The 13,284-nt window shown below is 39.6% G+C and overlaps 1 protein-coding gene across 4 annotated transcripts in view; it reads left to right on the top strand.

The window, feature by feature from the left end:
• Nucleotides 1–767: 767 nt before the first annotated feature.
• GDPD4 (glycerophosphodiester phosphodiesterase domain containing 4) overlaps nucleotides 768–13,284 on the top strand; it is a 177,455-nt gene continuing 164,938 nt past the window's right edge. For 2 of the 4 annotated variants that reach the window (XM_049652732.1, XM_049652731.1), the window contains exon 1: nucleotides 776–1,078. The gene's annotated coding sequence lies outside the window, so the exon portion shown is untranslated. Of the gene's footprint in view, nucleotides 1,079–13,284 lie in introns of all 4 variants that reach the window. The other 2 variants (XM_049652726.1, XM_049652730.1) reach the window with 2 other exon arrangements.

The following is a 13,284-nucleotide window of genomic DNA, read 5'->3' as shown; positions in this document are numbered from 1 at the left end:
TGACTAGGAGAAATGGATAGGAAGTGTGTGTGAGGGAGGGGGGGTTGCAAAGCAAAGGGAGGAATCAAAAATGGAGGGTTGGTTTCAGTTCTTGACATTTAGCAATTTGGAGCCACAGGTGGTGGAGCAAATTTGAAGGGAAAAATATGCATACGGATTATTGAGTTTGAGGTGTCTCCAACAGGACATTCAGATAAAGATGACCAGCAGACATTTGGATATGATGGTCTTAGAGCTTAGAAATGAGGTCGGAGCTAGAGAAATAGCTGGAGGAATCAAAGAGTAAACAAACAAAACTAAAACAGGCCCATTGTTTGAAGTAGGTTAGGAAAAAAAAGACAAGAAAAAAATAATTAAAAAAAGACAATGTATACATAACTGGGCTACAAAAAATAGTTAATCCCTGAACTAAATAATTAACAAAAACTAAAATTACGCTGAAGTTCTTTTTTTTAAAGTTTATTTATTTTGAGAGAGAGAGAGAGAGAGAGAGAGAGTGTGCAAGCAGGGGAGGGACAGAGAGAGAGGGAGAGAGAGAATCCCAAGCAGTCCCCTGTGCTGTCAGTGTCCACGCTTAACCTACTAAGGCACCCAAATGCCCCGAAGTTATCTCTAAAAGAAGCAAAATGAAAGATACTTTTAATACACATTTTAAACCCATTGCTTAGAGCTAAGTTTGCAGGTGTGCCTTAAACTCAGCCTCCAGGGCTGATAGAGCACCGAAGGCCACGCCCCTGGCCACGCCTACCCCACACAGCCAGCCTCCGCTGCCTTCTTCAACCAGGCGTCCATCTTGAGAGACGCTGGTCTGCGGTGGGGAGTTCGCGTTTGCTTTTGGGGCTTTGAAGTCGCTGTAAGTACCGTGTCCAGCTCTGAGCTCCACCTCTTAAGCATCTCCAGGAGTAGGAAACTACATTAATATTATCAAGTTGGCAGCCAACCTGAGGCACTTTTACCTAATCAGCTCATTACGTCTGGTGAACCTGGAGCTGTCATCACCCCAGTGTTCAGGGGAGGAAGCTGAGACCAGAGGGCTTCCACCTGTCCCAGTAGGGTGGCGACAGGAGCACCAAGCCGGGTAGGCCCAGTGGCTCGGTTGGCGTCCAGGGCTGGCCTGTCGTGGGCGTGTGCGTTAAGTCCCAACAGGTGTGAAGGAAGTGCTCAGCTCGTTTGTTTCTCTGGGCGATCCTAGCCGAACGCTGCCTGTGTTCAACATCTGAAAATAGTTGTTTCTTGTCTTGTGTCCAGTTTCTGAGTTGTTTTTGGAGGGAGCCTAAGTCTTGTTGTAGTTTGTCAAACCTGGCAAGCGCACTCTGGTGTTTGACTCAAGCAACGGGTGAACAGTGGTGCCCTTTGCGGAGAGGGGATGGTCTTGAGAAGGAATAGGTTTGGGAGGGCAAAGCAGGGGTTCAGTTTGGGATAATTTTGAGAGGTCTGTGAGAAATCAAGTGAAGATTTCAGCAGGCTGTTGGCTGTATGGGTTTGGAAATCAGAGATGTTTGGAAGGGAAACGATGTTTGCTGATCTTTCCCTAAATATTAATGAATTCAAAGGATATGTAGGCATGTGGGAAATGGTTGTAGTAATGATTCTGGTTAAAATGCTGCCTTTTGTTCAGTATTTGAGCAGTTTACCACCCTCCCTGTCACAGAGCTTTTGTTCACAAGATCTTTCTTTGACATACCAATATTTGCAACTGCTCACACCAAATTCACTGTCTCTTCTTCTGTTTTTAGCTTCATTATAGTAAATTTTTATTATGTTGAACACACGCACAGACATATAGCAAATGTTAGAAGACTATAGATTATCTGTCTCCTTACATTTAAAAAAAGTCTAGATTTTTTTTTAACATGGGAGGCTGTTTGCTCAAGAAATTCCATGATTAGAGATATATGTACTTATTTGAGAGAGAACTTGTCACATTCCCAAAACTTAAAAGCAACTGATCTCTCTTTCTCTGGGTTATATCCTTTTTAAATCGAGCCATTATGAACTTATGCATGGAACATTTAAGTAAAAATCAGATACTTTTCTGTTGTAAATAGTGTGTTTTCTCTTAACTTTGCCAAATCTCATCCTCTCCTTTGTGCATTGGCATTAAGAACAAAATCTTAAGTTGAAAGAACCCAAAATGATAATTTGGGTTCTGGCCTACTTAAAGAGAGGATTGTTGAAATTAATTCCAGAATTATTGAAGATTTGGTTGTTACTTAGCTTGCAGTTGAGATTTGTAGAGGATTATTACATGTTGGCTGTCATTGCATAACAAGCCATCCTCAAACTCAGTGGCTTAAAACAATAGCATTTATTATTGTTTATGAATATATTTCTGCATCCTGTTAGGGCAAAGTTGTACAGGTAGTTCTTGCTAACTTGCACTTAAACTTGACTAAATTCTTTCATATGCTTTAGGCTGGTTGCCTGTATGGTGGCCTAGGGCAAGACTTGACTTTTATAACTGGGCTCTCCTCCCTGTGGTTACTCTTGTACTCGTTCCATCAGGCTTGTTAGGAGTTCTTCAAATAGGAACGATGGGTTCCCAAAAGAGGGAGCATAAGCATACAGGGTCTCTTGAGGCCTAGGTTCGCAACTGGCACATCATTTGCCACATTCTCTTGGACACATCAATTCACAACATCAACTTAAAAGAGTAGGAAAATAGACTTTTTTTAATGAGAGGACTTCAAAGTCACATTGTGAAGGATATGGACAAAGGAAGGGGTAAAGAAATGAGCTCATTTTTGTCACCAATCTATTACAGATCACTTAATGGCTTCAGTTACACATATCTCTCAAAAGCAAAATAATGGTAACTTCAAATCCAGCACTGCCAGAAGTCTTATCAAGTGCCAGCATCATGTTCATTCCAGGGTTTCAGAAACTAGTAAAGTTGTGATATGATTTCAAAAGGGGGAAATGGGAGGCTCTAAGCAGTTACTGGTCCATAGTAATTCTAAAATTGTGCTGGAAAAATATTGCCAAGTCACCCAATTCCAAAAAATAGGGAATTTTCCTTGATTAACTCTTGGCTTTTCTCCCTAGGGTGGGTCTTTCTTTCTTTCTTTCTTTCTTTCTTTCTTTCTCTTTTTCTTTTTTGTTTAATTTAACATTTAGTTAGTTAACATACAGTGCAATGTTGGTTTCAGGAGTAGAATTCAGTGATTCATCAGTTACATTCAACACCCAGTGCTTATCACATGTGCCCTCCTTAGTACCCATCACCACTAGCCCACCTACCCACCTACCCCCATCAATCTTCAGTTTGTTCTCCATCATTAAGAGTCACTTTGTGGTTTGTTTCTCTCTCTTCTGTTACCCCCCATTCCCATATGTTCATCTGTTTTGTTTCTTAAATTCCACAGATGCATGAAATCATATGGTATATGTGTTTCTCTGATTGACTTATTTTGCTTAGCGTATTACATTCTAGCTCCATCCACATCATTACAAATGGCAACATTTCATTCTTTTTGATGGCTAATATTCCATTGTATGTGTGGGTATGTGTATATGTATGTATATATATATATGTATATATATATATACACATATATATATACATACATATACACACACACATACACACACATATACACATACACATGCACATATACATATACCACATCTTTATCCATTCATCAGTCGGGACATTTGGACTCTCTCCATAGTTTGGCTATTGTTGATAATACTGCTGTAAACATCAGGGTGCATGTACCCCTTTGAAGCTGTATTTTTGTATCCTTTGGGAAAATACCTAATAGTGCAATTGGTGGACTGTAGAGTAGTTCTATTTTTAGTTTTTTGAGGAACCTTCATACCATTCTGCAGAGTGACTATACCAGTTTGCATTCCCACCAAGGGTGCAAGAGGGTTCCTTTTCTCTGCATCACAGGTTGTTTCTTGTGTTGTTAATTTTAGCCATTTTGATAGGTGTGAGGTGGTATCTCATTGTGGTTTTGATTTGTATTTCCCTGATGATGAGTGATGTTGAGCATCTTTTCATGTGTCTCTTAGCCATCTGGATGTCTTCTTTGGAACAGTGTCTATTCATGTCATCTGCCTATTTCTTAACTGGATTGTTTTTTGGATGTTGAGTTTGATAAGTTGCTTATATGTTTTGGATACTAACCCAGTATCAGATATGTCATTTGCAAATATCTTCTCCCATTCCACAGGCTGCCTTTTAATTTTGTTGATTGTTTCTTTAATTGTGTAGAAGCTTTTTATCTTGATGAAGTCCCAATAGTTCATGTTTGCTTTTGTTTCCCTTGCCTTCAGCAACGTGTCTTAGTAAGAAGTTGCTCTGACTGAGGTCAGAGAAGTTGCTGCTTGTGTCCTCTTCTAGGATTTTGATGGTTTCCTGTGTCACATTTAAGTCTTTCATCCATTTTGAATTTATTTTTTGTGTATGATGTAACAAAGTGGCCCAGTTTCTTTCCTGTGCGTGTCACTGTCCAGTTTTCCCAACACCATTTGTTGAAGAGACTGTCTTTTTTCCATTGGGTAGTTGTCCCTGCTTTATTGAAGATGAGTTGACCATAGAGTTATGGGTCCATTTCTGGGGTTTCTGTTTTGTTCCATTGATCTATGTATCTGTTTTTGTGCCAGTACCATACTCTCTTGATGACTGCAGCTTTGTAATATAGCTTGAAATCCAGAATCATGATTCCTCTAGTTTTGTTTTTCTTTTTCAGTATTTCTTTGGCTATTCAGGGTCTTCTGTGGTTCCATACAAATTTTAGGATTGTTTGTTCTAGCTCTGTGAAAAATGCTGGTGGTATTTTGATAGGGATTGCATTAAATGTGTAGATTACTTTGGGTAGAATAGACATTTTAACAATGATTGTTCTTCCAATCCATGAACATGGAATGCTTTTCCATTTCTTTGTGTCCTCTTTAATACCTTTACTAAGTCTTTTGTAGTTTTCAGAGTACAGATCTTTACCTCTTTGGTTAGTTTTATTTCTAGGTATCTTACTGTTTTTGGTGCAGTTGTAAATGGGATTGATTCCTTGATTTCTTTTTCTGCTGCTTCGTTTTTGGTGTATAGAAATGCAACAGATTTCTGCATGTTAATTTTATATCCTGAGATTTTGCTGACTTCATGTCTTAGTTCTAGCAATTTTTGGGTGGAGTCTTTCTGGTTTTCTACATAGAGTATCATGTTGTCTGCAAACAGTGAAAGTCTGACTTCTTCCTTAGTGATTTGGATGCCACTTATTTCTTTTTGTTGTCTGACTGCTGAGGCTAAGACTTCTCATACTATGTGAAATATTAATGGGGAGAGTGGATGTTCTTGTTTTGTTCCCGACTGTAGGGGAAAGCCTCTCAGTTTTTCTCCATTGAGTATAATATTAGCTGTGGGTCTTTTGTACATGGCCTTTATGATGTGGTGGTGTGTTCCTTATATCCCTACTTTGTTAAGGGTTTTTATCAAGAATAGATTCTGTATTTTGTCAAATGCTTTTTCTGCATCTATTGACAGGATTGTATGGTTCTTATCCTTTCTTTTATTAAGGTTGTGTATCATGTTGATTGATTTGTGAATATTGAACAAGCCCTGTGCCCAGGAATAAATTCCACTTGATTGTGGTGAATAATTCTTTTAATATACTGTTGAATTCGATTTGCTAGTATCTTGTTGAGAATTTTTATGTCTGTCTTCATCAGAGATACTGGCCTGTAATTCTTTTTAGTGGAGTCTTTACTTTTAGAATCAAGGTAATGCTGGCTTTGTAGAATGAGTTTGGAAGTTTTCCTTCCATTTCTGTTGTTTAGAACAGTTTGAGAAGGATAGGTATTAACCCTTCTTTAAATGTCTGGTAAAATTTCCCTGGGAAGCCATCTGGCCCTGGACTTTTGTTTGTTGGGAGACTTTTGATTACTGCTTAATTGTTTTTGCTGGTTATAGGTCTGTTAAAATTTCTATTTCTTCCTGTTTCAATTTTGGTAATTTGTGAGTTTCTAGGAATTTGTCCATTTCTTCCAGTTGCCCAGTTTGTTGGCATATAATTTTTCATAATAATCTCTTATAATTATTTGTATTTCTGTGGTGTTGGTTGTGATCTCTCCTCTTCCATTCATGATTTTATCTATTTGGGTCCTTTCTCTTTTTGATAAGTCGGGCTTAGGATTTATCACCTTTTTTTATACTTTCGAAGAACTAGCTCTTAGTTTCATTGATCTGTTTTTTGTTTGTTCATTTGTTTCTATATCGTTAATTTCTGCTCTAGTCTTTATTATTTCCCTTCTTGTTGGTCTAGGCTTTATTTGCTGTTCCTTTTCTAGCTCCCTTAGGTGTAAAGTTAGGTTGTGTGTTCGGGACCTTTCTAGCATCATGAAGTAAGCCTGAATTGGAATGTGCTTTAAAAAAAAAAAAAAAGCATACCTTTAGGACTGCCTTTGCTGCATCCCAAAGGGTTTGACTGTCATGTTTTCATTTTCATTTGTTTCCATGTATTTTTAAATTTTTTCTTTATTTTCCTCGTTAACCCATTAATTATTTTTTTATATTAAATATAATTTATTGTCAGGTTGGTTTCCATACAACACCTGGTGCTCATCCGAACAGGTGCCCTCCTCAATGCGCATCACCCATTTTCCCCTCCCCCCCCCACTCCCATCAACCCTTAGTTTGTTCTCAGTATTTAAGTCTCTTATGGTTTGCCTCCCTCCCTCTCTGTAACTTCCCCCCCCTTCCCCTCCCCCATGATTCTCTGTTAAGTTTCTCAGGATCCACATATGAGTGAAAACATATGGTAACTTTCTCTGTATGGCTTATTTCACTTAGCACAGTACCCTCCAGTTCCATCCTGGTTGCCACAGATGGCCAGATTTCATTCTTTTTCATTGCCAAGTAGTATTCCATTGTATATATAAGCCACATCTTCTTTATCCATTCGTCAGTTGATGGACATTTAGGCTCTTTCCATAATTTGGCTATTGTTGATAGTGCAGCTATAAACATTGGGGTACATGTGCCCCTATGCACCAGCACTCCTGTATCCCTTGGGTAAATTCCTAGCAGTGCTATTGCTGGGTCATAGGGTAGATCTGTTTTTAATTTTTTGAGGAAGCTCCACATTATTTTCCAGAGCGGCTGCACCGGTTTGCATTCCCACCAACAGTGCAAGAGGGTTCCCGTTTCTCCACATCCTCTCCAGCATCTATAGTCTCCTGATTTGTTCCTTTTAGCCACTCTGACTGGCGTGAGGTGGTATCTCAGTGTGGTTTTGATTTTTATTTCCCTGATGAGGAGTGATGTTGAGCATCTTTTCATGTGTCTTTTGGCCATCTGGATATCTTCTTTAGAAAAGTGTTTATTCATGTCTTCTGCCCATTTCTTCACTGGGTTATTTATTTTTTGGGTGTGGAGTTTGGTGAGTTCTTTATAGATTTTGGATATTAGCCCTTTATCTGCTATGTTATTTGCAAATATCTTTTCCCATTCCATCAGTTGCCTTGTAGTTTTGTTGATTATTTCCTTGGCAGTGCAGAAGCTTTTTATCTTCATGAGGTCCCAGTAGTTCATTTTTGCTTTTAATTCCCTTGCCTTTGGGGATGTGTTGAATAAGAAATTGCTGTGGCTGAGGTCAGAGAGGATTTTTCCTGCTTTCTCCTCTAGGGTTTTGATGGTTTCCTATCTCACATTCAGGTCCTTCATCCATTTTGAGTTTATTTTTGTGAATGGTGTAAGAAAGTGGTCTGGTTTCATTCTTCTGCATGTTGCTGTCCAGTTCTCCCAACACCATTTGTTAGACTGTCTTTTTTTCCATTGGATATTCTTTCCTGCTTTGTCAAAGATTAGTTGGCCATACGTTTGTGGGTCCAATTCTGGAGTCTCTATTCTATTCCATTGGTCTATCTGTCTGTTTTTGTGCCAATACCATACTGTCTTGATGATTATAGCTTTGTAATAGAGGCTAAAGTCTGGGATTGTGATGCCTCCCGTCTTGGTTTTCTTCTTCAATATTACTTTGGCTATTCTGGGTCATTTGTGGTTCCATACAAATCTTAGGATTGCTTGTTCTAGCTTCGAGAAGATTGCTGGTGCAATTTTGATTGGGATTTCATTGAATGTGTAGACTGCTTTGGGTACTATTGACATTTTAACAATTTTTTTCTTCCATTCCATGAGCACAGAATGCTTTTCCATTTCTTTATATCTTCTTCAATTTCCTTCATAAGCTTTCTATAGTTTTCAGCATAAAGATCTTTTACGTCTTTGGTTAGGTTTATTCCTAGGTATTTTATAATTCTTGGTGCAAGTGTATCAGATTCTTTATTTGTCTTTCTCTTGCTTCATTATTGGTATATAAAAATGCAACTGACTTCTGTACATTGATTTAATACCCTGCAACTTGGCTGAATTCATGTATTAGTTCTAGCAGACTTTTGGTGGAGTCTGTCAGGTTTTCCGTGTGGAGTATCATGTTGTCTGCGAAGAGTGAAAGGTTGACTTCATCTTTGCCAATTTCGATGCTTTTGATTTCCTTTTGTTGTCTGATTGCTGATGCCAGGACTTCCAACACTATGTTAAACAACAGTGGTGAGAGTGGACATCCCTGTCATGTTCCTGATCTCAGGGGGAAAGCTCTGTTTTTCCTCATTGATTATGGTATTAGCTGTGGGATTTTCATAAATGGTTTTTATGATGTTTAAGTATGTTTCTTCTATCCTGACTTTCTCGAGGGTTTATATTAAGAAAGGATGCTGTATTTTGTCAAATGCCTTTTCTGCATCTATTGAAAGGATCATATGGTTCTTATCCTTCCTTCTATTAATGAGGTATCATGTCGATTGATTTGCGAATATTGAACCAGCCCTGTGGCCCAGGAAAGAATCCCACAAGATCATGGTGAATAATTCTTTTTATATTCTGTTGAATTCCATTTGCTAGTATCTTGTTGAGAATTTTTGCATCCACATTCATCAGGGATATTGGCCTCTTTTTTTACTGGGTCTCTGTCTGGTTTAGGAATCAAAGTAATGCTGGCTTCATAGAATGAGTCTGGAAGTTTTCCTTCCCTTTCTATTTTTTGGACCAGCTTGAGAAGGATAGGTATTATCTCTGCTTTAAATGTCTGGTAGAATTCCCCTCAGAAACCATTTGTCCCAGGATTCTTACTTGTTGGAAGATTTTTGATAACTAATTCAATTTCTTCACTAGTTATGGGTCTGTTCAAATTTTCTATTTCTTTCCGTTTGAGTTTTGGAAGTGTGTGGGAGTTGAGGTATTTGTCCATTTCTTCCAGGTTGTCTAGTTTGTTGGCCTATAATTTTTCATAGTATTCCCTGATAATTGCTTGTATTTCTGAGGGATTGGTTGTAATAATTCCATTTTCATTCATAATTTTATTTATTTGGGTCATCTCCCTTTTCTTTTTGAGAAGCATGGCTAGAGGTTTATCAATTTTGTTTATTTTTTCAAAGAAACAACTCTTGGTTTCATTGATCTACTCTACAATTTTTTTAGGTTCTATATTGTTTATTTCTGCTCTGATCTTTATTATTTCTCTTCTTACACTGGGTTTGGGGTGCTTTGCTGTTCTGCTTCTATTTCCTTTAAGTGTGCTGTTAGATTTTGTGTTTGGGATTTTTCATGTTTCTTGAGATAGGCCTGGATTGCAATGTATTTTCCTCTCAGGACTGCCTTCGCTGCATCCCAAAGCGTTTGGATTGTTGTATTTTCATTTTCATTTGTTTCCATATATTTTTTAACTTCTTCTCTAATTGCCTGGTTGACCCATTCATTCTTTAGTAGGGTGTTCTTTAACCTCCATGCTTTTGTAGGTTTTCCAGACTTTTTCCTGTGGTTGATTTCAAGTTTCATAGCATTGTTGTCTGAAAGTGTACATGGTATGATCTCAGTTCTTTTATACTTATGAAGGGCTGTTTTGTGAGCCAGTATGTGATCTTGGAGAATGTTCCATGTGCACTCGAGAAGAAAGTATATTCTGTTGCTTTGGGATGCAGAGTTCTAAATATATCTGTCAAGTCTATCTGATCCAATGTATCATTCAGGGCCCTTGTTTCTTTATTGATCCTGTGTCTAGATGGTCTATCCATTGTTGTAAGTGGGGTCCTAAAGTCCCCTGCAATTACCACATTCTTATCAATAAGGTTGCTTATGTTTGTGATTAATTGTTTTATATATTTGGGGGCTCCCGTATTCAGCACATAAACATTTATAATTGTTAGCTCTTCCTGATGGATAGACCCTGTAATTATTATATAATGTCCTTCTTCATCTCTTCTTACAGCCTTTAATTTAAAGTCTAGTTTGTCTGATATAAGTATGGCTACTCCAGCTTTCTTTTGAGTTCCAGTAGCATGATAGATAGTTCTCCATCCCTTCACTTTTAATCTGAAGGTGTCTCAGGTCTAAAATGAGTCTCTTGTAGACAGAAAATAGATGGGTCTTGGTTTTTTTTATCCATTCTGATACCCTGTGTCTTTTGATTGGAGCATTTAGTTCATTTACATTCAGTGTTATTATTGAAGGATACGGGTTTAGAGTCATTGTGACGTCTGTAGGTTTCATGCTTGTAGTGATGTCTCTGGTACTTTGTGGTCCTTGCAGCATTTCACTCACAGAATCACCCTTAGGATCTCTTGTAGGGCTGGTTTAGTGGTGATGAATTCCTTCAGTTTTTGTTTGGGAAGACCTTTATCTCTCGTATTCTGAATGGCAGACTTGCTGGATAAAGGATTCTTGGCTGCATATTTTTTTCTGTTCATCACATCGAAGATTTCCTGCCATTCCTTTCTGGCCTGCCAAGCTTCAGTAGATAGATCTGCCACTAGTCTTATGGGTCTCCCTTTATAAGTTAGGGCCTACTTATCCCTAGCTGCTGTCGAATTTTCTCTTTATCCTTGTATTTTGTCAGCTTCACTATGGTATGTCATGCAGAAGATTGATTCAAGTTATGTCTGAAGGGAGTTCTCTGTGCCTCTTGGATTTCAATGCCTTTTTCCTTCCCCAGATCAGGGAAGTTCTCAGCTATGATTTGTTCAAGTACACCTTCAGTCCCTTTCTCTCTCTCTTCTTCTTCTGGAATTCCTATGATATGGATATTGTTCCATATGATTGCACCACTTAGTTCTCTAATTCTCCCCTCATACTTCTGGATTTTTTTATCTCTCTTTTTCTCAGCTTCTTCTTTTTCCATAATTTTATCTTCTAACTCACCTGTTCTCTCCTCTGCCTCTTCAATCCAAGCTGTGGTTGCCTCCATTTTATTTTGCACCTCATTTATAGCATTTTTTATCTCCTCACGACTATTTCTTAGTCCCTTGATCTCTGTAGCAATAGATTCTCTGCTGTTCTCTATACTTTTTTCAAGCCCAGTGATTAATTTTATGACTCTTATTCTAAATTCTTGTTCCGTTATATTGCTTAAATAGTTTTTGATCAATTTGTTAGCTGTTGCTACTTCCTGGAGTTTCTTTTGAGGAGAATTCTTCCGTTTAGTCATTTTGGATAGTCCCTGGAGTGGCGCGGAACTACAGGGCACTTCCCCTGTGCTGTCTGGAATAACTTGTGTTGGTGGGCAGGGACGCAGTCAGACCTGATGTCTGCCCCCAGCTCACCACTGGGGCCACAGTCAGATTGGTGTGTACCTATCGTCCCCTCTCCCAGGGGCAGGACTCACTGTGGAGTGGTGTGGCCCCTGCCTGGGCTACTTGCACACTGCCAGGCTTGTGGTGCTGCTTTGATGGGATCTGGCGTATTAGCCGGGGTGGATCTACAAGGTGCACAGGGGCAGGAGGGGCAGGCTCAGCTCGCTTTGCTGTAGTGGTCCCCTGTGGGAGGGGTCCTGCAGCACTGGGAGGGAGGCAGACCCATGGAGCGTTGGGTGTTTGTGCAGTGCAAGCAAGTTTGGTGACGGGAACTGGTTCCCTTTGGGATTTCGGCTTTTGTGGGGTGGGAGAGGGAGATGGTGCTTGCCAGTGCCTTTGTTCCCTGCCCAGCTGAGCTCTGTCTTCTGGGGCTCAACACCTCTCCCTCCCGGTGTCCCTTCGCCCTCCTGCTCTCTGAGCAGAGCTGTTGACTTTTAACATTCCAGATGTTAAGTCCCGCTGTCTGTCAGAACTCATGGAGTCCGGCCCCTCCACTTTTGCAAGCCAGACTCGGGGGCTCTGCCTTGGTAGGCAGGCTGCCCCTCTACTGCCCGGCTCCCTCCTGCCAGTCCGTGTAGCGCGCACCACCTCTCTGCGCTTCCTACCTTCTTCCGTGGGCCTCTTGTCTACACTTGGCTCCGGAGAGTCCATTCTGCTAGTCTTCTGGCGGTTTTCTGGGTTATTTAGGCTGATGTGGGTGGAATCTAAGTGATCAGCGGGACGAGGTGAGCCCAGTGTCCTCCTATGCCACCATCTTCACTCCTGAAAAACAGTATTTTTAATTTCGACCTGACTAGATTTTAGTTCTTTTATCTCTGCAGAAATGGATTCTCTGGTGTTTTCTATGTTTTTTTCCAACCCAGCTTGTATTCTTATAACCATGGTTTTAAATTCTAGTTCAGACATCTTACTTTTATAGTTGATTAAATCCCTGTCCATCAGTTCTATTGCCTTTTCTTTCTTTTGGGGCAAGTTTCTCTGTGTTGTCATTTTTGCCCAGAGAAGAGAAGAGCAAAGAAGGAATAGAAAAATCAACCAACAAGCAAAATAACAAACAAAAAACAAAGAAACAATAACAATAAAAACACAGAAAGACTAGATCCAGGGTGTGTTTTGGTCTGCTTGTTAAAAGACTCCAGATCCAAAATTCAAATCAAATAAAACAAAACCAATAAAATAAAAAATAAAGGAATATGTATATAAATTAAAAGTAATAGTAAAAAGTAAAAGGAATTAAAAAATAAGAAAATAAAATAAAAAATAAATAAAGAATAAAAGTAAAAGGAAGTTAGATCCTGTTTCCCCTGGAGCTGAAGCTTTGTAGCACTATGACCTGCAGACTTGGTGCAAGGGAGTTGTTTGTGCTGGTTTTCTGGGGAGAGGCCTGTGGTGCTAATGCTCAGGTTGACTTGTTTCAGTAGAAATTTGCCTCTGGGGTGCAGGGATTGGGATTTGGTTTAAGCGGCTCCGTCCTCCTCTAGGGTGCACTGTTTTGCTCCCTGGAGGCTTTCAGCTTTAAAGGGTGGAATGAATATGGTGGAGCCCGGCTCTATAGTCCTGGACCTGAAAGTTCACGCCCCCCCCCCCCCAACTCCAGGGAAACCTCACAGAAGAGCAATTAATCACCTCTTCTATCCCCAGTTTCTTTCAGACTGCATT

Source organism: Panthera uncia, chromosome D1, assembly GCF_023721935.1.
Source record: "Panthera uncia isolate 11264 chromosome D1, Puncia_PCG_1.0, whole genome shotgun sequence".
NCBI classification, from domain to species: domain Eukaryota; kingdom Metazoa; phylum Chordata; class Mammalia; order Carnivora; family Felidae; genus Panthera; species Panthera uncia.
The sequence above is the reverse complement of the archived record's forward strand: the minus strand, read 5'-3'. Positions and strand labels throughout refer to the sequence as shown.